Below are 26848 nucleotides of genomic sequence, written 5' to 3' on the forward strand. Positions count from 1 at the left end.
GGTTGCAAAACCTCTGCTCCTAGCCAGTGGCATGTCAGACTGGCCACCTTGAGTTAGAGTTGTTTGTGCCCGGGTTTTGCAGAGTGGGTCTGGCTGGTCTCTGTATCCCCAGGGACAAGTGTCACGAAGCTGGACGGTGTGTGCATGTTAAAGACGAAGGGGTTCTGCAGGAGACCCCAAGCCTCCTTCCTCAGGGTACCAGCTGGGGAGGCGACAGTGGCCGAGGATCACATCCTAGGTCATCAGGGCACCGAAGAGTCAAGCTCCAGGCTCTGACAGTGTCTCGGGGGCCCTGACTGAGAGTCCAGTGGGTGCCGAGGGCCCCAGATGAAGCTGGCCCATGTTTTCAGAAGACTCAGGTTCTAATCCCAGCCTTACTTCTCACCAGCCTTGTGACCTGTGACCTGGGGCAAGTCACCTCACCTCCTTAGGCCACAGTTTCCTCATCTGGAAATGAGCATGAGACTCTCAGGGCTGAGACGAGGGCAAGGTCAGAAAGCGCTTTGGGAGCAGCTGAGCTGGAGACAAAGGGCGATTGTTGCTGGTGCTTCTCTCACCCACACAGGGCCGCCCGCCCCGGGAGATGACGCAGGGAAGGTTGCCCCAGCGACAAGTTTCCTCCATTACAGAGGGGAGCTGTGGGGAGGGGAGGGAGGGGCTGAATGCAGTGGCCCGGATTCCCTCTGGGAAACAGGAAGTCCCTGCTGCCCAGGTCACTGCCCCGGCTGCAGGAAACAGGCTGACTCGGTCCGCCCCTGTTCCCCCTCCCAGCCCAGGAAGGGACTCACTCTCCTGTCACAGCCAGGCCCAGCTTCTGAGGCAACTCTCAGACCTGCTGGGCCCCGAGAGGGGAAGACACCTGCCTCAGGTCACCCAGCACACAGAGGCACGCAGAAGCAGGACTCAGGACTCGTGGACTCTCAGAGCTTAGCATAACAGCATCACTGATGACTTTTGTCTGTGCCTTCCTGTCAGACTCTGTTGAACACCCTACAAGTAACAGCCCGTCCGGTCCTCAGAACCCTATGGGGCAGCTCCACAATTACCCCTTTTACAGATGAGGAAACTGAGCCAAAAGTTTGTCCAATAGCCACCCCAGGTCACACAGCTGGTAGGAAGCAGCGTCATGATTTGCACCAGCCAGTCCGAGCTGGATAAAGTTCCGTAGCATCTGGCCCAGTTCTCCCATTTTGAAATGGGGAAATTGAGGCTAGAGAGGGGGAAGGGACATGCCTCAAACCACACAACAGGTTAATGGCAGGCTGGGGCTGGGCTCAGGCCCCCTGGGAGGACATGCCTCAAACCACACAACAGGTTAATGGCAGGCTGGGGCTGGGCTCAGGCCCCCTGGGAGGACATGCCTCAAACCACACAACAGGTTAATGGCAGGCTGGGGCTGGGCTCAGGCCCCCTGGGAGGACATGCCTCAAACCACACAACAGGTTAATGGCAGGCTGGGGCTGGGCTCAGGCTCCCTGGGGTGGGCCCAGTTGCTTGCCACCCTCTTCATTTTTGCTCACAGAGCCCAGACTTTCTTCATGGTGGCAAAAGGCGCCCAGATTAAAAAACCAAAACTGTTTTTTTCCCCTTCTCCCTGGTATATTGGGATGCCACACAACATGTTCTAGCCCCTGAAATCTGAGCAGATTCACTGGGTGGGTCTTCAGGAAAGTCTGGAGGCCACCCAGCTGCTATTATAGGCTTTTGGCTCCTTGTCAGTCCCCTTCTTCCTGCCCAGAACACAGGCAAGATGCTGGCACCAGAGCAGCCACTTTGTGGTCCTGAGGCCACAAATTTGAGGAGGAAGCCATGAAACTGGGGAGCAAGTCACAGGTGGAAGATGGCTGAGTGGAGCGAGGAGGATGCCCGATGGCTTTGGGGTATGCTTCTCCCAGCCCAGGGTCTGCCTTCTCCTGGACTTCTTGTTAGGGGAGAACATCCCTCTGATTTAAAGCTCAGTTTTTTTTTTTGTTTGTTTTTAATTTTGTTGCTTGTAGCTGATGTAGTTTTTACTTATTTGTGTCTAGACTGTCTGAGTCTTAAATTTTAATCAAGTTGGTGTTGCAAGAACCCTGCGGAAATATCTAGTTGATTTTCAAATTCTGTGCATCTGTGCTTTAGGGGAGCTGTGAAGCCAAACCACTGATTCAAATTACACAGATGTGTATGCCTACCTCTCAATTTTCCAGGCATTACAGGAGGACCCCATCTCCTTGCTTACCAAAGAGAAGCTCTGTTTTTCTGCTGCTAAAAAATGTCTAAAAGCCACATCCAGTCAAACCATTATGGAGAAGGTGAGGAAACTGAGGCTCAGAGAGACCATGGTGGACTGAAGCTGAGGACAGCAGGGTGGGGTAAAGATGCCCCACAGCACCTGGTGTGGAGCAAGGGGCTGGCAGGCAGGAGGATTCCATGTCAGGTGGCAACCAGCCCCATGAATACAGGTGCAGACAGGGAGTGCCTCTGAGATGTCTGGATAGAGGAATTCACTGTGACTGTTAGAGGAAAGAGGTCCGACCCAGACCCCAAGACCGGTTCTTGGATCTCATAGAAGAAAGAAGTCAGGACAAGTCCCTACAGTAAAGTGAAAGCAAGTTTATTAGGAAAGTAAAGGAATAAAGAAAGGCTACTCCATAGGCAGAACCGCCGGGAGGGCTGCTGGTTGCTCATTTTTATGGCTATTTCTTGATTATGTGCTAAACGAGGGGCGGATTACTCATGTCTCCCCTTTTTAGACCATGCAGGGTAACTTCCTTATGTTGCCGTGGCATTTGTAAACTGTCATGGCTCTGGTGGGAGTGTAGCAGTCAGTGACGATGACCAGAGGTCACTCTTGTCACTGTCTTGGTTTTGGTGGGTTTTAGCCAGCTTCTTTACTGCAACCTGTTTAATCAGTGAGGTCTTTATGACCTGTATCTTGTGCCAACCTCCTCTCTCATCCTGTGACTTAGAATGCCTTAACTGTCTGGGAATGCAGCCCAGTAGGTCTCAGGCTTGTTTTGCCCAGTCCCTATTCAAGATGGAGTTGCTCTGGTTCAAACGCCTTTGACATGACTGGCGCTGAACACGGAGCAGCGAAGTAACACGCAGGAGCAGTGGGAACACGGGCTGAGACGTCCCTGTCACTGCATTCTAGACCCCGGGCTCAATGATGAGGGTGCACTGGTGAGCAAGACAGGCTTCATCCCTGCTTCACAGAGTTCTGGAAAGTGCTCAGACGCAGGGTGCTCCACAAGGGAATAGCCTGCACGCACTTCCCTAGTGGAGGCATCATGGGAAGAGGCTTTGACCAGGCATCAGGGACCATGTCTTCTCATTACTGCTCAGCCGCTGGGCTGAGCCCCATCTTTGCCCTCTCTGGGCCTCTGACGTGGCTGGGGGAAGAGGAAAGGTGAGGTTCTTTCCAAGGTCTCTTTGTGTGCTGACATCCAGAGAGTCTGGTGTAACAGGAATGATAGATATTTTTAATGTACCTATGTGTTTCTGAACTGCTTTTATGCCACTCTCTTCCTTTTCAGCCAGAGGCATCCAGGGTCTTATAGAGCAATAGGATTGGGGATCAGGAGTACAAAAGGAAAGAATTGATGTTCAGCTTTTGACGGAATAGGATCCTGCAGTCTTTAGCCAGATAATGGTCTTGAAAGCCAGGCTTTGTTGAGAGAGGGGAAAGGCTTTCTAAGTCCCCAAAGCCCTCTTTGCATATCAAGAGCCCTGCCTGGCAGACTCTGAGATCACAGGAGGAGTGTGGAAAGGATGAAGGAGATGGAGAGGGACATTTCTACTGGACAAGATGAGCAAGCAGAGGGTCGGAGTGTCTGCGGGCACGGTGGGGAGACAAGGATTCTGGTGAAGAGGGGCCAGGGTGAGGACACATGTGGGTCCCAAGGAAAGCCCTGAGGGCCCTCCCTCCTGGGCATCAGCCCCTGGTGGGGATGAGACCACAGATACTAGAAACGCTAGACTGAGTCCTAGAACATCCACCTTACCACTTATCCAGTGTGGGGAAGGAGGAGGGATTGTGGGGGTGGAAACACAACGTGGGTGGAAAGAGGGAGCTGGTTAGGTGAGGTTGACTGGGCACTGCAGGGGTCCTCATGACCTGTGCCGGGTGCACAGGAGGCCCAGAACTCCAGCATGTTCCTGGGATCAAGAGGCCAGCAGAGCGGGGCACTTTGTGGCCAGGAGGAAAGGGGGGCTTCCTGGGCCACAGCAGGAGAGGCTGGCTCAGGACCAGGTTGGTGAGACCCATTCCGTGGCTGATGCACTATGGCCAGTGCCAAGAGGAGCAGGAAGAGGGGCCTTGAATGGGTTCCTTCGTGGACCAGGTGTGTAACACAGAGACAGGAGACCCCACCCACTGCTCCCAGGAGACTCCCAGTTTCCTCCATTTGCCCCTTTCCTGGCTGCCGTATTTGGACCTTGAGAACTTGTTGGAAGGTTCCAGAAGAAGAGTGCAGCTACTTGTATACCCTTGACTGAAGAACAGTCCTCCTCTATCGAGGATGGTTGTCCTCTTAGACTGAGTGTGCAGCTTCAGGAGGAATGCACAAGGGCGTTGAGGGAGGAAGGGGACACCTGCCTAGCCAGCCAGATCAGCAGAATCAACCCTGCGATCAATAAGGTGACAGATGTCACAGCCAGATCACCCTCACATTTAGGCTGCCATATTTGGAGGAGAAACGAGAAGGGGGAGAAATCTTGAAACATTGAGCATTCGCCCAAGGCAATGGTGTAAACACCAGAGAGACCGTATTAAACTGAAGGGGACAGAGCCCTACTTAACTGGTGATGAATTTGCCAATTAAAAGTCCCCTCTTTGGCCAGGCGCGGTGGCTCATGCCTGTAATCACAGCAATTTGGGAGGCTGAGGCAGGTGGATCACGAGGTCAGGAGTTCGAGACCAACTTGCCCAACATGGAAACCCTGTCTCTACTAAAAGGAAAAATATTAGCCGGGTGTGGTAGCACATGCCTGTAATCCCAGCTACTCGGGAGCCTGAGGCAGGAGAATCGTTGGAACCCGGGAGGTGGAGGTTATAGTGAGCCAAGATCGTGTCACTGCACTCCAGCCTGGGAGACAGAGCAAGACTCCGTCTCAAAAAAAAAAAAAAAAAAAAAGGAGGAGTCCTGTCTTCTACCCTTATGCCCCATCAGCGGGATGGAGGTTGGAGCGTGAGATTAGGTCATGTGTAAGAAGTATAAGGAAGCTACATTTGCATTTGCCTTCCCTTTGTGCGTCTGGATCCTAGTGTGTAATTCCAAGCTCCCTATATACCAGGAGAAGGGTATGCTCATCTTCACGTTTGTCCTTCCTTCCTCTTTGCTCAGGTTTTGCTTTGCCAGTTATGTGGGTATAGGCTGGCAGTAGGGGTAGGAAGCACTCAGGTGCTATCTGCCTGGTCTGTTAGGAAGCATTGTCATATGTGTTGTCTTATTTGATTTTATTAAGGATAATCACTCCTACTTGGGGCAACTGAGGCTCAGAGAGGGTGAACACTTTGTCCAAGGTCACACAGCAAGTTGGTGACAGAGCTGGGATTTGAAATTGGATCCTCAGATTCCAAAAGTCATGTGCTTCTCTCTCACGCAGGCACTCTGGGGAGCATTATGACCATGTGATTGATGATAGTGGTGACAAGGGCACGATCTACTTGGGAACCCTCCCAGCATGTGACAGGAGGCATCTACGTGATTAGTCAGGGGCCACGTGGGGGCTGCCTGCTGGCTTCCGGCGTGTCACAGCAGTGGCTTCTGAGCCATTACTCTTTCTGCACTGTGTGAGGAGGCCAAGACGGAAAGCTTCAAATACACCTGGCAAAATGATGTGCAAGAAAGGATCATGCATCTCGTGCCAATTACGATGTTGGAAGAGAATAGAGTCTAATTATCCTACAATTACCTTTATTTATCAAACTCAGAGTGAAGTGTGATTATGAAGCGTCTCACGAGAGCTATCTGGGGTTGGAGGTGGTCTGTGCTCCGACAGGTATCCCAGCCACCGTGAGAGGAGAGACCAGCCTGTGGGGGCATCTGAGGAGTGGGGATAGGGCCTTGGGCTGGCTTGCAGTCTGTCACGCCCCCTTCCTGGGTGGCGTGGAAAGCTGAGACTCAGTGTGCACCCACCCTGTGCTTGACGCTGTGCTGAGACTTTTCACACATGCTGTGGAGTTCCTTTTGTGGATCACAAATGAGATACCATTTAATCCTCCAAACAAGGCTTGACCAAGGTGTCACTGGAAATCTTCCTGGGGCCCTCTGAGTGGATCAAATGACTCTCCGTACCCCAATCCCCAGCCCTTGGTGGGGTCTTTACTGTCCTGAGGGTTGAACTGTCCAAAGCTGTCTTTGTCTGAACTGAGATTTCTGCAAAGGCCAAGAAAAATTTTGACTCATGTTGGTATCCCCAGTAGTTGGTATCCCCTGGGACAGAACCTCCAGTAGAGTCTTTATAAATGTTTGTCGAATCAATGAGTGACAGATAAGGAAACTAAGGCTCATGAGAGGTTCAGTAACTTGCCCGAGAACAGATAGTTAATCATTCTCAGAGCCAAGAATCAATCTGTTTGAGAGCTTCATACTAATGAGAGGAGAGAGTTCAAGGGCTTTGAAAAGTATACAGGACCAAGGATAAGCTAAAGGCATTGTCACCATCATTGCACGGTCACATGTCCACAGTAAAGAGAGGACCACTGGGATGCATCAGAATACACATTCAATGAATGAAAGAATGAATGGGGCACCGTTTTATGTGCTGCAGAGATCCATGAGATATGATCTCTTATGTCAAGGAATGCTCAGTTTAGTTGGGGAGACCGATCCAGAAAGACAGTGCGACACGTGCAGTAAATGCAGGGCTTGAGTCCTGTGTGTGGTCCTGACCCAGGTGGGAACCCAGAAGGTTTTCCTGGAACACTTGGCACTTAGGGTGAGTCTTAACAGATGAGGGACAAGGCAGGGAGGAATAAATAAGCCAGGGAAAACAGCCTATGCATGGGGCCTGTGGGGAGGGAAGGCTTGGTGCAGCAGGTGCCGTGGGCAGCACAGCAGTCAGATCCACAAGTGAGCTTGAGGAAAGGAGAGGAACAAGAGGACAGATCATGAACACCTTGAGGATAAAGAGCGGAGGAGGTAATAGGACATGGTGGTGATCTCAGGCATTAGGGAATATCCCAAGGAGAGGCAGAATTGGACTTGGAGAGCTGGAATCATCTGTCTCTGTCCAAGAGGGCGCTGGAAGCTGCAGGACGTGAGGTTGCAACCCTGGCCTGGCCCGGGGCCAGCCTGCTAAGCCAGCTGTCCACTCTGTCAGCTCTCAACCTGCAAGCTCTTAAGGTTCCCAGTTGCTGATCCGCCCTGCCATATCCAGTGGCACAAGAAAGGAGGAAGCAATTGAGGTTTGCTCAGTTTCCTCTAGTCCTTCCGCGAGCCCTGTGGCTGGCTCCAAGGAACAATGCCTTGAGACAGCGTTTTGCAGCAGAATGGCTGGAGGGGGCAGAGGTCAGGTCTCCTTTGCGTTTGTACGTAGGCTGCTGCCTGGCCACAGCCCATGCCTGCCCAACTGTGGCTGAGCTGGCTAAAGGAACTCAGGACGACTCAGCATTTATTGAGGACATACTGGGGGCTTCACACGGTGCTGGGTGCTTGGATCTTCACAGCAGACCCGCTAATGGAACTCTGTTCTTCTTTTACAGATGAGAAGGCTGCTCAGGTGGGTTAGGGGGCTGCCCATGGACAGGGAGCTCATGAGAGGCAGGGCAAGGATTTGGACTCAAGACCATCTGAGTCCACTGTACCAGGCTGTCTTACCTGAGCTTCTTTACAGACCAAACATTTCTCTGGCAAGGCAAGGCCCTTCACGAGAGTCAGCGGGGCACAAGACTTTCCAGATGACAGGCACTGAAGGCAGGTATCAGCCTTGACAGGTGGGCCCAGGGCACATGAAGTAGGACGGAGCATGAGGGTTGGAGGAAAGTACTGGAAAAGCTCAATTGTCCTCAGCCAGTTCTGACCTTGAATGCCTTGGAATGATTGCTCTTCAAAGGAAGACAATAATACTATTGTTAGTCCTTTATATTTTATATATGTGGAGATATATATATATCTCTCTCCATGTATTCACCCCCAACCATCTACCCTCACATCTCCCACAAATATCCATCCATCCATCCATCCATCCATCCATCCACCCGATCATCCATTCATCCATTCATCCATCCATCCACACATCCAATCCCCTCAAGAATCCACCCATCCACCCGCTCATCTATCTACCCATCCATCCATCCATCCACCCACCTGTCTACCCATCCATTCCCTATCCATCCACCCATCCACCCACCCACATATCCATCCACCCACCCATCCACCCACCCATTCATCTACCCATCCACCCATCTACCCACCAACCCATCCATTCATCCATCCAGCCACCCATCCTCCCATCCATCCATTCATTCATCCAGATGCCCACCCACACACATTGGTTAATTCAGTGGTTCAATGACAAGCTTCAAGGACCCAGCCTCTTTCTGCATTTTTGCTGTGCGGTCCTGAGAATGTCAGGCTTTTGTCTTCTCTCTCATCTCCTCATGGTTGCAAGATGGCTGCACCGTCTCTATGCATGTTATCCTCACCCATTAGTGTTCGAAGGCAGAAGGAATGTCTCCTGTTTGTGTTATTCTAGTGAGGAAAATATTCCTGGAAGATCCCCAGTAGACTTCCCTTCATATCTCCTGGGCCAGAATTGCATCCTATGACTATTCCTAAACAACTCTCTGGCAAGGGAAAAGAGATCATCCTGATGGCCTTAAACTAAACAAGATGTATTGCCTGTGGAGAGGGCACAGGCTTCTCCTAAGCTGCAAGAGACTTGAATAAAATTGGGATTCATTTAGCAACGAAGAAGGCAGAGGAAGAGGGGGGTGGCTGTTGAGTAGGCAAATGTGCCAGCCACTCCTTCCATCTTCCATTCACTCATCATCCACACAGCGATTCATCTATCCATGCAGCCCTCATTTATCCGTCCATGCATCCATTCATCTATCAAACGTTTATTGATGCCCACTGTGAGCCAGGCCCTATGCTCTTGGGCTGGTGAGAACTCACAAGAAAAAGATCTCGTTAGGGAGAAATATGGAGTTTCCCATAATACCCTGATAACGGCTTTATTTAGTCACAGTGAGAATAATATCTGAGGATCGTGCTGTGCATTGCAGTTTGCAAAGATCTCCCAGGACCACTCCTTCATTCCACACACGTTTATTGAGCATCTGCCGCATGCCAGGCAGAGCTTTTTAGTTTTACAAAGTGCTTTTTCCTACATTTGTCAGAAGGATCCCTCCAAAGTCAGAGACCAAATGTTTTCCAGAGGCAGGAATGAAGCATCCCTTGGGTCTTCCTCAAAACCGAGTCCTCTGGGGCCAGGATTCTTGGGAAGCTTCTCCTAGGGGGAGGCAGAAAGTGTTTTCCAGAGACAAGGCTAGAACTCTAGACTTTCTAAAACAGTAGACTGTGTGTTTTCCAGAGCTTGTGATTGGGCATTGTTCAGAGCTGGGGTGGGGGTTTCACAGTCCACACACAGGGTGTCTTCTAAGCTCGGTATGATGGAATTGTCGCTTTGCTCAGCACACAGGGGGCATCTCCACTAGTTCCAAGGGCACAGATTTTTTCTCTGCCAAACCAGGAAGTGTCGTGGCCAGCCCTCCAGGGACTATGAAGTTATAAACATAAATTTGTCCTTGATACAGATGTCTCCATCTGAGTTAGACCCACTAGCCTGTTACTTGTCTACGCAACATCTTAGGACCTCCAAAGTCACCATGATATCCCATCACAACTACTTATCATGCCTTGTTCCATCTTCTGGGGACCCCTCTGCTCACAGTATGTCAAAATGCCTGTAAACACCATCTCCATTCATGTGTCAGCTAGGAAATGAGCCTTACCTACTGGGTGATCAAATTCTAGGTCTCCCGGATGGGAGGAAATGCTTTAAATATATATGTGTTATTAGAGCTATTAAGATATTGTCAGGACCTATTAGGCCATTAGGAATGTCAGTTTTTCAGAACATTCTTGCCTTTCATGTCCTCTTAAGTCTTTGAGTTGACCTCATTGGTTTAGAGAGAGGATGCCATAAATCAAGTGATACGGGGTTAGCCATGTGCATGGCTTGGAGTCCTCCATGCCAGGGCCTTGGGAGTCCTTCAGACCTCTGAGCTGTGATTTCTCTAGACTCAGGACCTCAGAGTCTTCCATACCCAGGGATTCAGAATCTACCACAGTCATGGGTCAGAGTCCTCCATTCTCAGGGGGCTTAAACGGTAACATGATGCAGCTGGCTCATTCTGGTGATTGTAGGAGGCAATTGTAGGCATCGTCTTCCAAACCTGCTTTCAGTGATGTCATATTGAGAACTTGAAGTCAGTCATGGTGGGAGTGTAAATTGGCAAACACCACCAATAAGCAGCTCCTCTCCTCCTGCCAAGAGCTTGTTGTTAAACATTTACCAGCGCACCACTGGGCTCAGACATCTACAGATGTAGGGGTAGAGAATGTGCCACAGCCAAGGGCAATGGGTTTTCCTGACCTCATGATGAAAGATTTTCTAGACTTTGGGGCATTGTATTTTCTAGAACCCTGGGCAGAGCATTTTTTATAGTCACAAGAAATGTTTTCTACACCTTGGGATGGAGGGTTTTCCAGAGCCCTGAATAGAAGTTTTCCCAGATCTAAGAATAAAATTTTCCAGAGCTGGGATTGAGAGTTTTCTTAAGCCAGAAACAGAAAATAAATATTGGGGCCCCTAAATCACTAAGCTAAAGGGAAAAGTCAAGCTGGGAACTGCTTAGGGCTAACCTGCCTCCCATTCTATTCAAAGTCACCCCTCTGCTCAATGAGATAAATGCATAACTGATTGTCTCCTTTGGAGAGGCTGATCAGAAACTCAAAAGAATCCCACCATTTGTCTCTTAACTACCTGTGACCTGGAAGCCCCATCCCCACTTCAAGTCTTATGTCTTTGCTTTGAGTCGTCCTACCTTTCCAGACTGAACCCATGTTCATCCTACATATATTCATATATTCATATCTCATGTCTCCCTAGAATGTATAAAACCAAACTGTGCTCCGACCACCTTGGGCACATATCACCAGGACCTCCTGAGGCTGTCACGGGCATGTGTCCTCAACCTTGGCAAAATCAACTTTATAAATTGAGACCTGTTTCAGATTTTTGGGGTTCACAACCCCAATTCATAGTCATAGACTTTTCCAGAGGTAGACAAAGAAAATTTTCAAGAGGAAGGATCATCTCTCATTCAAGAGTCGAGAATGGCATCTCCTTCACAGGCAAAGGATGTTGGTGTTCTGGCTGCTTGACACTTCAGGACCTCCGTTCATACTGAGACCCCATCAAACCTCTCTCTCCTTGGTTGCAGCTTCCAGACAGAGTGTGACAAATCTCACCGTGTCTCAGCCGATAAATCTACCCCCAAAGACAATCAGGTTCTAGGCCCCCAAGGTCAGAGTGAAAACTCATTGAGTGATTTTACTATTGTGAAAACAAAAGTCTGCAATCAAGTTATCTGCATGAATTCTATGCATGTAATGGACTTTGGGGCCTCTGTTGTCGACCAGTGTTAACTTCTCCTCCTTTCATCTTTATGTTGGTAACTTCTCGGTAACTTGTTCAGGTGCTCTAAATAAGTAGCAGTCAATAAACCTAGGTTTTGGAATAAATAAGGACTTTGGCATCATCAGAATCATGTTGGGATCCTTGGACAAGTTACTTGACCTGGGCTTTAGTGTCCTTGTTTGACACATGGCAATAATATAGCCATGTGTGCAAAGCTCCCCAGCATGGAAACTAAAAGGTAGAAGTTTTCTTGTTTCTTTTTTTTTGGTTTGAGACAGCGTCTCACTCTGTCATCCAGGCTGGAGTACAGTGGCACAATCTTGGCTCTCTGCAACCTCCGCCTCCCGGGTTCAAGCAATCCTCACACCTCAACCTCCTGAGTAGCTGGGACCACAGGTGCATGCCACCACACCTGGCTAATTTTTTTTTTTTTTTAGAGACGGGGTTTCACCATGTTGCCCAGTCTGGTCTTGAACTCCTGAGCTCAAGTGATCTGCCCGCCTCAGCCTCCCAAGGTGCTGAGATTACAGGGGTGAACCTCTGTGCCAGGTCCAAAGCCTTCTAATAAATGTAAGATACAGGCCGGGCGTGGTGGCTCACACCTGTAATCCCAGCACTTTGGGAGGCAGAGGCAGACGGATCACAAGTTCAGGAGTTTGAGACCTGCCTGGCTAATATGGTGAAACCCTGTCTCTACAAAAATACAAAAATTAGCCAGGAATGGTGGCGCATGCCTGTAGTCCCAGCTACTTGGAGGCAGGACAATCGCTTGAACCTGGGAGGTGGAGGTTGCAGTGAGCCAAGATCACGCCATTGCACTCCAGCCTGGGCAACAAGAGAGAAACCCTGTCTCTCTCTCTCTCTCTCTATATATATATATACATATACAAAAATTAGCTGGGCGTGGTGGCACGCACCTGTAGTCCCAGCTACATGGGAGGCTGAGGCAGGAGAATCGCTTGAGCCTGGGAGGCGGAGGTTGCAGTGAGCTGAGATCGTGCCACTGCACTCCAATCTGGGTGACAGAGTGAGACTCTGTCTCAATAAACAAATAAATAAATACATATAAAAAATAAATGTAAGATACAATAGAGGCAGTGAGGAGAAGCAAGGCCTAGCCTATTGGGGTCTGACAGTATTTAACAGGGTGCCATGGGAAGGCCTGGTTTCCTCCCGTGACCCTCAAGTTTCCACACTGTAAAATCAAGGGTTAAAACATGGATGGCGCAACTAATACCTACATCTGCTCAGACATGTATTAACATCCTATGAACTGAAGCTTGGCCTTCAGAAAGCTGCCCCAAAGCCAGTCCTTCAAGCAGGGAGAGTGGAATCATTTCTCAATATCTACAATTACATCCTTTGTTGAAGGGGCTAGGTGAGGTTCTGATGGTGTAAATATGGTGACTTGGCCAAGGCCCTGGAATGGAAGACACCTCTTGGCAAATCAGTTGTCCTCCCTGGAGATTTCCCAGACAGAGATGAAAAACAAATGGGAAATTAAATGTTCCAGTGACGAGAGAGAAGCAAAGCTTTCCTTCTCTCTCTGAGAAGCGCTCTGTGCCCAGAAGGGAAGTACAAGAATTTCCACCACATCAACTGAATCTGTTCCCGAAGATGTGTTGGAAGGAAAAATGTTTGAGTCTATGGCGTTCTGGGCCCACCCAACTCTCAACAAATGAGCTCAAATATCTCAAAAGCGTTGTTAAACACCTATCTAGTAACTTCAAGGACTTCTGACTAAAACGAAGCATTTTAATGGAAGCAAATAAAAACATTGTTATTATTTTAAAATCACCCAGTAACTTAACCCTAAGCAAACAATCAGTGGGTAGGTTTCTGTCCATTGATATTATTCAGTATAAGATGTGAAGGAGGTTTTCCTTCTGCACCACAACAAACACGTGCCGCAGTGTAAATAAACAAGTAAATCAATAGGTTAATGATGTTAACTATGAATCCATCTGAATTGGACCTGGGCTGGGAGGGCCTCCAGGTCTCTGGGTAAAGGAAGAAAAATGTATGGAAAACAATTAAGAAAAAGACCTCATCCCCATAAGAGAACAGCCGAGATTCACCTGTAGCACACGCTGCATTCTCCCACCTGGATTTGAGTGCAGTACGAATACTTCCAGCAGTGAGCATGTGTATAGTAATTACCACATGTTTTTTTATTTGTTTAGTATGTTCAGGGTAACATTTTGTTTTGTGTGTAAGCACTCAGATGTGAGATTTCAGCTAGTGGGGATAATTACAATGACTTACATTTCAATCAATAGTTAATTTTTTTAAGTTATAGATCTTAGAATCTAGCTCTTTTGCTTTTCCTCTCAACTTATGGATCTTTGTATTTTATTTATGAACTTGGTAGTTTTTATATAAAAGCAAGATCACATTTACTTGTTTATTGATTCATATTCAATTAACTCATAAATTTGATAGATTAAATTCCCACGAACTTTTAACATCATTTAAACATTTAATTAAGAAAATCCCTTTAGATATTTCAAACTACAATTACAAATTTAATTTAGCCAATTCAAACACTTCAAACACCTAACAAGGGAGACTTACAAGTATGATGAACAAATTATCCCTAAGCACTTAAGCAGCTTCTGTAAATCTAATCAGACATAAAATTTGTTGCTTAGATTTTGTTTTAAATATCATAAAAAGCAAGCAGAAATTATATAAAGCAAATCAACGATTATAAAATTTCTTACTGCAACTGTAAACACAACTTATACAAAAGTATCAATATTATGGATTTATTTCTTCATCATCTTGTTGTGGTAAAAGAAATATATGTGCATGGACCTATTCATTTCTCACTCCAATCAAGATGAACAAAATAGCACTATCTTGCATTTAAGCTAAGGATACATGGTAGGAAGCTTGGGTCCACGACATGGTGGGGTAAATTTATTTGGTTGAATCTGGAAGATTAAACCATGGGATGCCATTCCAAGATCCTGGACCCACAGAGGTCCCACGCTGGGTGGGCTTTCCAGGCTTCTGATAAGTTGGCTTCCATCTTGTGGGGAGATTCTATCAGGCACGTCACTGGTACTTTGTAAACTCTTGCCATTTGTCTAGGAGTCAACCAATAATACATGTTTCAATTTTCTGTATCCTCCATCCTTTCCTTGCAATGACCAGTCTCTTGATTCCCCAGTAGCTTGGGGATTCAAAGCTACTGGGTTTCACTTCATTCCCATGCAATGACCCAGTTGTGTAATTTCTTACATTAAAACCTAATGTGCTCAAGTCTCTTGCCCAATTTTCTACAAAGTTGTCTATCTTTTTCTTACTCATTTGCAGGAGTTCTTTATATATATTCTGGATGTAAGCTGTTTGCCAGCTATGTCTGTTGTAAATACCTCCTTCCACTCATTTGAGATGGAGAGTTGGGGCCTCTCCTCTGAGACTCAATCCTCGATTACAGGCTTGAGATATTTTCTTGAATGTCCAACGGGCATGCCAGAATTTATATGGCAAGAATGAATATCTCATTTATGGATTCCCCATCTTCCCACTTCCCACTCCTTTTTTGAAACTCTCTCCAAATCAGAAATTGGCACCATTATTCATCCAGTTGCCTAGCTCCATTCTTTTAATCATTCTCTGGAACCCTTTTTATATCATAAAACAGAAATTATATACAGAAAGTACATGAAAATAAATGCATAATTTAACAAAAAAAGATAAACACTCATGTAACTACCATTCAGGTCAAGAAATAACATTGCCAGCACTCAAAAACTTCTCATAAATCATATATATATATATATATGTGTGCGTGTGTGTGTGTGTGTGTTTTGCCTATATTTGAACTTTATATTTTTGGAATCACAGAATACGTTTTTTTTTTTTTGCATCTTCATGTTTTCTTTCAATATTATACTTGTAATTCTCATCCTGCTATGTATAACTGTAGTTCATACATTTTCATTGTTACGTATTATTTCACTATACTATATATGCCACATTCTACTCTTAATGAATATTTATGTTGTTCCAATTTCTAGCTATTATTATTATTATTATTATTTTGAGACAGAGTCTCACTCTGTTGCCTTGGCTGGAGTGCAGTGGTGCAATCTTGGCTCACTGCAACCTCTGTCTCCCAGGTTCAAGCGATTCTCCTGCCTCAGCCTCCTAAGTAGCTGGGATTACAGGCGCCCGCCACCACGCCCAACTAATTTTTGTATTTTTAGTAGAGACAGAGTTTCACCACGTTGGCCAGGCTCGAACGCCTTACCTTGTGATCCGCCTGCCTTGGCCTCCCAAAGTGCTGGGACTACAGGCATGAGCCACTGTGTCCAGCCCCAGCTATTATTAACAGTGCTTCTGTACTTCTAAAAGTAGTTCTACACATTTTAATGATTACACATATGCATAAATTTGTTTAAGGTATATACCTAGGACTATAATTGCTGGTCACAGAAAGTTTTCAGCTTTCCTAGAAAAAGCAAAGCTCTTTTCCAAAGTGGTTGTAGCATTTTTTTTTCTTTTTACCTTGAGTCAGTATTAGTATGCTATATTTTTCTCAGGATATACCTATTTGATTTAAAATTTCAAATGTATTGGCATGCAGTTTTTCATCACATTCTCTTCTTTTTTTTTTGAGACGGAGTCTCGCTGTGTCGCCCAGGCTGGAGTGCAGTGGCGCAATCGCGGCTCTCTGCAAGCTCCGCCTCCCGAGTTCAAGCCATTCTCCTGCCTCAGCATCCGGAGTAGCTGGGACTACAGGCGCCCGCCACCACGCCCGGCTAATTTTTTGTACTTTTAGTAGAGATGGGATTTCACCGTGTTAGCCAGGATGGTCTCGATCTCCTGACCTCGTGATCTGCCCGCCTCGGCCTCCCAAAGTGCTGGGATTACAGGCGTGAGCCACTGCGCCCGGCCCACATTCTCTTCTTTTTGATGTCTATAGCATCGGTGGTGACGTACCCGCCGTTTATTTTTGATACTGTTTGTGCCTATTCTTCATTATTCTTGGTCAGTGTTCTCAGGGCAAAAGTGGCTTCTATGATCGTTTTCCTCTCTGGGTTCTTATATATTTCCTTCCAACTAGCCCTGGTTATTTCTTACCATCTTGTTAGCCCTTCATTTATTTGAATAAGTTTTTAAAAGATTATCAAACAGCCCGGCACGGTGGCTCGCGCCTGTAATCCCAGCACTTTGGGAGGCCGAGGGGGGCAGATCACGAGGTCAAGAAATCGAGACCATCCTGGCCAACATGGTGAAACCCCGTCTGTACTAAAAATACAAAAATTAGCTGGATGTGGTGGCTTGTGCCTGTAGTCCCAGCTACTCGGGAGGCTGAGGCAGGAGAACTGCTTGAACCCGGGAGGCAGAGATTGCAGTGAGCCAAGATCCTGCCACTGCACTCCAGCCTGGTAACAGTGAGAGTCCGTCTCAAAAAAAAAAAAAAAAAGTTATCAAACATCTTTATTTGTATCTGATGAGAGGCATGGTTTCAAAATCAGAGCCCTCTGATTCTGGAAGTCCGTGGTCAAGATTTCTCTTTCTCTCACGTCCAGTCCATCGGAAGTCCCATCAGCTCTACCTCTAAAGCAGATTCTGACCACGCCCACTGCTCTCTAGCTAGCACGCTGTTATACCATATTTCACAAGGGCTCTCTTGACCCAATTTTGAGATCTTGGCGAAAAACTCTCAGTTCCTCTTTGTGGGCACTTTGCTCAGCTTGCACCCCAACCCCTTTCCTTACTGGGCTCTAACACTCCTGGGTCACAACAATACAGCCAACTTCCAGGAATTATTTGCTAAACATCAAGGGATGAACACTTCTTCCTTGGATCTGTGAAATCACTCAAAATTCCCAACCCACAGGAAACCCCTAGACCTGCTAACCCCACTCCACTTGCTGTAGAGAAGCCACCTCCTACATTCCGGCTTGCTGTTCCCCTGTCCTGGGTGCAACCAGGGGGTTGCATGTAGGGACATGGCCCTGCATGGCAACTTTCTCCCACTTGATGCTGTAAGTAATAGAGTTCTGCTTTTCGTCTCATCAGAGGTCAGTGTGTCCATTCTACCATCGCCAGACCCTAATGTTGTAACAGTAAGCCCCTCCCCACCAGCTTCAGTCTGTCATCTCCAGCTTGAAGTCTTCAAATAGCCCCCTCTCTCCCTCCTTTCTATTACAGCCTGCTAGACTTCACCTGTCATAGAGCCCAAGTCATAAATCACATCCTTCCCTTCCCTGAATAAGATGCTCTTAGCATTGAAATCAGACTGAAACCCAAACTTCTTCCTATGGCTTAAAAGGTCCTGTATGGCTTTGCTCCTGCCAATCTCTCTGACCCCATCCACTATTCCACTCTTGTTCAGTCTCATAGTCCTAATTCTTAGAACATCTTAGAACATAGTAGGTACTCATAAATCTTCAATAAGTGTCAGGTAAACAGAAACCACTCTAGGTACTTCAGACAAAGTGATTTAATTTAGGGAACTGGTTATGAAAACGTTGGAAGGACCAGTGGAGCGAAAAAGAAATGTGGTGTCATTTTGGGCTCACAAGCCTGTACTCACCATCAATGCTGCTTGACTGTTGTCACTGCCACTGATAAAAGTTAGAAGCTTGGACTCTCTCTGATGTTAGTTCCAGAATCTCACATGGATACATCCCATCGGCAGAACCCAGTTGAAATCCAACTGGAAGGATGTCTGGGAAATGTAATTTTTTTTAATTTTTGAGACAGAGTCTCACTCTGTCACCCAGGCTGGAGTGCAGTAGTGAGATCTCGGCTCACTGCAACCTCTGCCTCCTGGGTTCAAGCGATTCTTCTACCTCAGCCGAATAGCTGGGATTATGGGGATGCACCACCATGCCTGGCTAATTTTTGTATCTTTAGTAGAGGTGGGGTTTCGCCATTTTGGTCAGGCTGGTCTCGAACTCCTGACCTCGTGATCTGCCTGCCTCGGCCTCCCAAAGTGCTGGGATTACAGGCGTGAGCCACTGTGCCTGGCTGGGATATGCAATTTTTAAACTTCTAGGGCTGATGATTCCAGGAGGAATGTAGAAGGCCAGGAATGGGGTATGGGTGTTTGGCATGTTAAGAGAGACCCTTGAATGGCCCTGACTGCAGACCTCATGGGAATTTTGTCATGTGCCCTCTTTTCTGCCCCGGCTCCACTTGTCCATGTTTCTGGCCATAAAGTGGCTTGGCCAGGGCCCATCATGCTGCACATCTTGGCCGGGATGCCTCACCTTCAGACTCCATGAACCTTCCTCGGGTCAACAGCTATGGGGAGAACAGCTTCCATTTCCCCCACTCTAGTCCTCATGCACTGCAGAGCCAAAATTAGTTCTTCCTGTTGAACCCAGAACCTCATCAGGCTGCTCATGTAAATGAAATTTGAACAACTGTGGCCTCTAACCTGTGACCATGGAGCTTATATCCAGCTCAGGTTGCTGATCAGAACAGATGCCACAGCAACCATTCCATGCTTCCTCTTATCTTCCCATCCCTCCAACCTATCCAAATTTCCCCCTCCTACTCCAGAAGCCAGGAATGAAGATTATTCCAAAGAGTTGTCTAGATCCAGGGGCACAGACAGCTCCATGCCTAGAGTTTGGAGGGGTTAAGGTGTAGGCTGAGCAAAGTGCCCACAAGGAGGAATTGAGAGGTTTTAGCCAGGATCTCAAAACTGGGTCAAGACAGCACTTGTGAAATATGATATTACAGCATGTCAGCTAGAGAGGCCCTTCAGGTCCCTATATAGTCAATCTTTTTGGGCCAGGGATGTCAAGTCCAGATCTTGGAAGAAGAGTATGGACAGTCAGTCTTCCAGGCCAGTCAAGTGGTCCTCCATCTTTACAGAGAATCAGCCCTCCAGAGCCATGTATAGAGAGTTCTTTGGCTTCACAGTCAGAGCGTCCTTCAGAAATGGGATTGGATAATCTGGAGCAAGGAGGGCAGGACAGTGCAAAACCGGTGAGGAAGGATCTTCCAGAAACAGGCTGCAGAATTCCAAAACTAGGAGCAGAAAGTCCTGTGGAGCCATGGAGTTTTCCCTGGAGCCAACAATGTTGTGGGACTATAAATGTCTCTGGAATATTTTCCAGAGCCAAGGACAGAGATATTTCCAGAGCCAGATACAGCAAAATTTTTTGCTGATCAACAGTCATAGTGTTTTCTAGAGCTAGAAATAGAACCTCTTGAAGATGTAGAACAATCCATTTTTTGCTATAAAGGATGGCATCTCTTCCAGTGCTGAGGGACACTGCCCTTCCTCCATCAAAGGCTGGAAAAGGCTGTAGGGCACTGTGCTGTGGGAGCCTCCAGTGACAATGAAGTTAATGCAGTTGATTTGTCCTTATAGATATCACCCACTTGGTCTTTTCTGCAAGAGATCCTGAACCTATGATGAGTTCAAGATCCATACTCATGCAGAGACCTCATTAAAACATACTCTAGCCTGTAATCCTAACACTTTAGGAGGCGGAGGTGGGTGGATCACTTGAGGTCAGGAGTTCAAGACCAGCCTGGCCAACATGGTGAAATCGTGTCTCTACTAAAAATACAAAAAATTAGCTGGGCATTGTGGCAGGCACTGGTAATCCCATCTACTTGGGAGGCTGAGGCAGGAGAATCGCTTGAACCTGGGAGTGGAGGTTGCAGTGAGCCAAGATCATGCCATTGCACTCCAGCCTGGGCAGCAGAATGACAGTCCATCTCAAAATAAAAGTAAAAATAAAAATAAAAATAAAAACATACTCTCCTGTGTTTCCTTCCGAGGACCCTCTACTCAGAGAACATGGATCATGGTGCCTCACTCAGAAAATTTGCCCAAGCCTAGCTGGGAAAGCAGTCTCCTAGCTGGTTCTCTTCTAGACCCTCAGATGGGGCATAACCCTTTGACTCCTACTGCTTTTAGAGGAGTGCTTCCACACAATACGGCAGGTACATGAAGCACTGATGTGCAGAAGATTCTAGGCCCTCTTTTGTTTTCATCAAGTAGCAGATTCACCTCTTCTTCTTTTAGTGATTATATTGGCAAATCACTCTTATGCCCACAAGCTCTAAATAAACCACCTGAGCAGTCCTAGAGTTAACACACTGCTATGCCAAGAATGTGGGCCTTGGAACCTGACAGGCCTGGGTTCAATTCAGTAACACTGTGTGGTCTTGGAGGAGATACTTTCTCTCTCTGGACCTTTCAGATACGAATAACAATAGCCATCCTGCAGGGCTGTCGTGAATGTTTAATGTAACAGTATGTGAAGGCCCTACATGTGCCCTGGCTAGAGGAGGTTCTAGTCACTGTTCAGTTGCAAGACAGACCAGATTTGGGAAAGTGCAGTGAGGGGGAAACTGGGTGCCTAAAAAGACTCTGGTTCTGCTGCCCAACTGTGTGACTCTGGGCAGTCACTTGCCTTCTCTGGCTCTCAGTTTCCTCATATGTCAAACCAAAGGTTGAATAAGAGGATTCTAAGGGCATTGCCAGCTCTGACATCCTGAAGGTTCCTTAATTGGAAGATCTGAGTTGATTCTTTTGACATTTAAGGAGCCACTCAATTGTCCTGTCTTGGTTCATTGGGAGAGGACATCTGTAACCACTGCATCAGGGATTTCTGTGAGAGTTTGATGGTATTCACGTGGTATTATGACAAAAATCCAGGACTCAGCTGGGCATGGTGGCTCACGCCTGTAATCCCAGCACTCTGGGAGGCCGAGGCGGGTGGATCACTTGAGATCAGGAGTTCAAGACCAGCCTGGCCAACATGGCAAAACCCCATCTCTACTAAAAATACAAAAATTAGCCGAGCTTGGTGGCACCTGCCTGTAATCCCAGCTACTTGGAGGCTGAGGCAGGAGAATCGCTTGAACCTGGGAGGCAGAGGTTGCAGTGAGCTGAGATCATGCCATTGCACTCCAGCCTGGGTGACAAGAGTGAGACTCTGTCTCAAATAATAATAATAATAATAAAAATAAAAACCCAGGACTCTTGTCCCACCATCTACTTTGTTTCACGTTTTTCCTCGAGAGAGTGAATAACAAGTACGCGTGACAAATGAGAAGTCAAGACACTACTCTGTAATGAGTGAAGCAAATACTGGTATCCCAAAGCAGGGCTGTGCCACACTGGAGTCCTCACCAGCCCTCTCCATCCTCCTCTAACACCCATAATAATGTCATTACTATAGCTGATTTATTGGATAGTTACATGTACCAGGCAACAAACCTTATTTAATTCTCATAACAACCCAATGATTGCACTGTAATGACCCCGCTTACCAGAAAATGGGCCTCATCAGTCTTCAGAAATCTGACCCAACAGATAGGCAACTTTTCCTCCCTGCTGAGGGGTGATAGGAATGTCGGACATGGTGAGCAGGTGGGCAGTCCCAGCTCCTAGGTGGTGGCTACAACATGACTAAAGAGATGGGAAGCAGGTGCATGGAGTTTGGAAAGGAAGGGTAGAGGCTGGGAGGGATGGGTGGAGGCTGGGGTAAGGGTAATGGGGAGGGGGCTGATGGGGGTTCGGATTTGTGGAAGCATGCTTGGGACGAAGCTCTGTGTTGAGTGCTGGGAACGGAGGTGAATCACAGCCTCTGTGTGTGTGCGTGTGTGTGTGTATGTGTGTAGGGGGTGGGGAGATGTGAAAAGAGATAGACATCTTTTCAATGCAGCATGACTCTTGAAACAAAAGTTGCATACACAAGCTGTTACAAATATCATATGGAAGGAGAGCAATGATCCTATCTGGCTGCCAGAGAAGCCCTCAGAGCTTCCCAGGTGAGCTGGTGCCATCTCCTCAGTCACCTGAACTATGGCTCCACGTCCTTTACACCTCCTCCTGAGTCTGGGTCTCTCCATCTCTACTCCAGCTGGGGGCCTTAGTCTCCCCTGCCCTGACTTTCCCCAGTCCCTGCAATGACTGGTCTCCTAGTCCCCTCCAGCCCATCCTCCACACAGCTGCAAGAGTGGAGATCTTCCTAAAATGCAAACCTAATCATAGCCCTCTCCCCTTCCATCACCCAACTGCCTGAGAATGTGGTCCAAGATCACTTAGCACGACATTCAAGCCCTTTGGGATCTCGTTCCTGCTTCCCTTTCCAGCTTTACTTTAAACTCCTCCTCTCCAACACCCCCACCCCCACCATCTAATTTCCTGCCATAGTGCCTCGAGTGTTCCTTGCTTTTTACTGCCTCCAGTCTTTGCGCAGGCCGTCCCCTCTGCTGAGAATCCCTTCCCCACCCTTCTTCATCTGGCTCTTTCAGGTCCTGGCTCTGTATCCCTTTCTCCCTGCAGTCCCCCTGATTCGGTAGGTTGAGTAGGGACCCCTCCTCTGTGTTCCCACAGCCCCGTGCTCCCTCTATTTTAATCCTTAACACACTGCCTTGCCATTTTCTCCTGGACTGCTTGCTTGATCAGACTGGGGGAGCTTTGTGAGGGCAGGGGTGGAGGTGGACTCATCTTTGCCTCTGCAGAGCCCAGCTGCACCTGGATGCTGGAGGGTGCTCATTGCTGTCTGCAGGGTGTATGGATGAGTGTGTGGTTCCAGGGTTGTGGGGGCGGGGTGGTCTTGGCAAGGGACTGTGCGCCAGGTTGAGGGAGAGGGCCGAATGGGCATCTTTACAGGAATTCTGATGCCTGGGCAAGCAGGAGCTCGGCTTTCCCCTTCTGGCCTGAGTAGGGGGTCTCTGGGGCTCAGTCGGAGGGGAGGGGTCTCTGGGCCCCATCATAGTCTGGAAAGAGGTGTGGACGCGGCTCTCCCTCCCGGAGCTTCCTCGGAGCATCCCTCTGCAACGCCGGCCTGGGCTGTCATAGCAACAGCCCGCCCCGGCGGGGGCGCCGGCCAATGGCAGCCGGTTCTGGTGAGGTAATGTTCCGGTCTGGAAGCCCATTGGCTCCATTTTTGTCCACGTCTGGGTCCGGGCCTGCGGTGGGAGCCGCGAGGGGGAGGACAGAGCGTGGCCAGGGAGCCCAGCTGTCTACACCGGCGGCGCGATTCCTCTCCCCGCGCTCCCCGCGCTCCCCGCGCTCCCCCTCTGTTCTGGGCTGGCTACCTCTGTCCTTCTCTCTCTCTGCGTGCCGTACCTGTCCCTGGTTGTGTCGGTCGTTTTGTCCGTCTGTCTCCGTGACTCTTTTGGGGTCTCGGTGGCCCCTTCTTCTTGCCCCTGCCTATGCGCCGGGGTCTCTGACTCTGAGTGCGTCTCCTCGTCTTGTCCAAACAAGGGCGCAGTGAGAGTTCCTTGACTTGTAGCCAGAAGGTGACTCACTGCTTCAAACCGCAAGGCCGCCCGGCAAGCCTCCGGCACCTTCTTCCCGAGTCTGTGGGAAGCTCTGGCACACACACAGGCCGAGGGCTTGAGATCCCGAGAGGCCCGGGCTGGCCTTTCCCTGGTTGGCCTCACCAGACCTTTGTTCTTGTTGACTTGTTGCCCAGTCAAGGGAAAGGCAGGACGGTCTGGGCTTTGGGGAAGGGAAGGGGACAGATTTAGAGAAGAATTGGGCATGAGCTTCCATAATGTCAGCAGGGGAGGTTAGACAGCTGGAGGGACTTCCAGAAAACTACAAAGGCGTAGGCACTGGGCCGAGTGAATGAAAAGGGCAGTTGGACTTTGCTGTACCCACCCCTCTGTCTGTCCATCCATCAACACAACACATTGATGCCCATCAGTGCCAGGTTCTGGGCTTGGCGATGGCTCAGTCCCCTGAGTGCCTGGAATCACAGCCCAGTCTGGGAGGCAGGCACACAAATCCTGGGTTTCAATGGGATTCCAGAAGAAGGCAAAACTCACCCTGCCAGGTGGGGTGCTTGACTCAGGCAGGGAAGCTTTGTGGAGGAGGGAGTCTTTGAGCTGGTGTTTGGGAGGATGGCCAATAGCTTGTTTGGATCCGCCTGGGCAGGGCACAATGACAGACTCGTCCGGAAGGATCAGGGGTGGTTGGAAGGTCCAGGAATGTGAATACCTGCATGAGGGAGTTTGCACTTGAACCCAGGGGCAGTTTGCAGCCACCCAGGGATCAGAGCAGGGGAGAAGCGTGGTCAAAGTGGTTTTCGTGCAGTCATGCCGGTGGCAGAATCTTGGCTGTCTTGCTCAATGCTGCACCCCAGCCCAGGGTAGAGTGCCAGGCCCACAGTGAGTGTTCACACACTTGTCGAAGAAAAGCGTGAACTGAAGGGGAGAGGTTGTTCTGATGGATGAGGGCTGAAATGATGAGGTCATCTTCGTGTGGTGGTGGAAGGGAGGGGAAAAGGGATGGGTTCAAGAAAGGTAAAGACAGGTAGAAGTGATGGGCCCTACTGGCTTACTGGAGGTTGTGGGGGTGATGGAGAGGAATCTGCTTGGGGTATCACCTATGTTTTTGGCTTGAGCAGCTAAAGGTTGTGGGAGAGGGAATACGAGTGGGGCAGATTTCAAGGGAAAGGTGGTTAGTTCAGAGTTGGAGCCTCAGCATCTGAGATGCTTGTGAGACCTCTGGGTGGGGCTGGGTGGGAGAGGTCAGGGCTGGGTGGGAGAGGTCTGGGCTGGGGTGGCCTGCATAAAGGTGGTGGCTGACGCTGTAAGTAGACATTAGCTGCTTAAGAACTGGGACATGGCCAAGCGCAGTGGCTCACGCCTGTAATCCCAGCACTTTGGGAGGCTGAAGCAGGTGGATCACAAGGTCAGAAGATCGAGACCATCCTGGCTAACACGGTGAAACCCCGTCCCTACTAAAAATACAAAAAATTAGCTGGGCGTGGTGGCAGGCGCCTGTAGTCCCAGCTACTCGGGAGGCTGAGACAGGAGAATGGCGTGAACCCGGGAGGCGGAACTTGCAGTGAGCCGAGATCACACCACCGCACTCCAGCCTATGCGACAGGGCGAGACTCTGTCTCAAAAAAAAAAAAATAAAATAAAAAAAATAAAATAAAAAAATAAATAAATAAAAGAAAGAACTGGGACATTTACGAGCAGGTTTCTCTGGTGAGGGGGTCCTTTAGAACCCCAAGGAGACCTGGGTAGGAGTCAGAAGTCCTGGGTTTTTGTGGGTTCTGACACTGGCTTGCTGTGTGACCTCGGGCAAGTCATTCCTCTCTGGGCCACTGTCCCCTGATCTCTCAGCAGAGCCTCTCAGAGGTGGAGAGTGGCCTGGACCACTTCTGTTTTTTAAGGCCTCTGGATATGGTTAAAAAAAAGAGATGTGCCCCTAACAGGGTAACAAAAATTGTGGTTATTTACTATGTTCACATTTACACATTAACATTATGAACAGACGCAAGAATTGTGAATATATTGTCATTTGGAGGTCCCAACAGACCAGAGTCATGTTGGGAAATTTGTCCCCGGTTCTGACCTTCCAGGTTGCTTGGAGTAATTGCCCTTTTAGATAGGAAAGCTGCCTGCCTGGGGGTAGAGAAGGGGTGAGGGTACGTGGAGGCCAGAAGGAGCTGGGCCAAGGCTTTTGTCTGAGCAGGAGCTCATAAGTTCTTGCTCTAAGTGTGGGCATTCATGCCCCTCTCCTAATTCCTGCCAGCTCCCAACTTGGAGTCTTTTCTCCAGGAGCCATCAGAGGCCATGCCAGTCCCAAAGCAGGCAAGAGCACTGTTGCAGCTCCTGCAGGACCACCTTCCTTTCCTGTTCATCCCTCAGCTCCTCCAAGATGAGAGCGTTAGATGAGCCGGGCCCAGGCTCTGCCTTTAACTCACCCCTGGCCAGGTCACTGCCTCTCTGAGTCTCAGGGTCTTGACATCTCTATGTCCTCAAGCTGTAGCCTGGTGGCTGGCACAAAGTACATACTTAGTAAATGTTGGGTCAGTTGAAATGAATGGTGAAGTTGTTTATTTCACTGGAGCAGGCGTTGAGGGAAGAGAGGTAGAGAAAGATCATGTTGTTGGGGCCGTCAAAATAAGATCACATCTGCAAATGTGCTTTGGAAAAGGTAAATCAAATATTTTAAAGTCAGCATTGTATCATATTTGGCCCAATGCCCCTGAAAGGCTTCCAGAGCAAAGAGTAGACACAAAATGTTTTTCTCCCACGAAACCTTTTTTTTAAATTTCACAATAATTAATCATAAATACATTCTGCTTAGCCAAGTGGTCAAGAACTAGGACCCAGTCAGGTGTGGTGGCTCACGCCTGTAATCCCAGCACTATGGGAGGCCAAGGCGGGCAGATCACTTGAGGTCAGGAGATCGAGACCAGCCTGGTCAATATGGGGAAACGCTGTCTCTACTAAAAATACAAAAATT

The 26848-nt window shown here is 48.4% G+C and overlaps 1 long non-coding RNA gene across 1 annotated transcript; it reads right to left on the reverse strand.

Annotated features, from left to right (window-relative positions):
• Positions 1–13948: 13948 nt before the first annotated feature.
• On the reverse strand, positions 13949–23869 carry LOC129012796 (uncharacterized). The gene is made up of 3 exons (XR_008493718.1): positions 23708–23869; positions 21901–21964; positions 13949–14726 (listed from the first exon to the last, which is right to left on the reverse strand). It is a non-coding gene; the product is annotated as an uncharacterized LOC129012796 (long non-coding RNA).
• Between the last annotated feature and the right edge of the window lie 2979 nt (positions 23870–26848).

This window comes from Pongo pygmaeus, chromosome 1, assembly GCF_028885625.2.
Source record: "Pongo pygmaeus isolate AG05252 chromosome 1, NHGRI_mPonPyg2-v2.0_pri, whole genome shotgun sequence".
Taxonomy (NCBI): domain Eukaryota; kingdom Metazoa; phylum Chordata; class Mammalia; order Primates; family Hominidae; genus Pongo; species Pongo pygmaeus.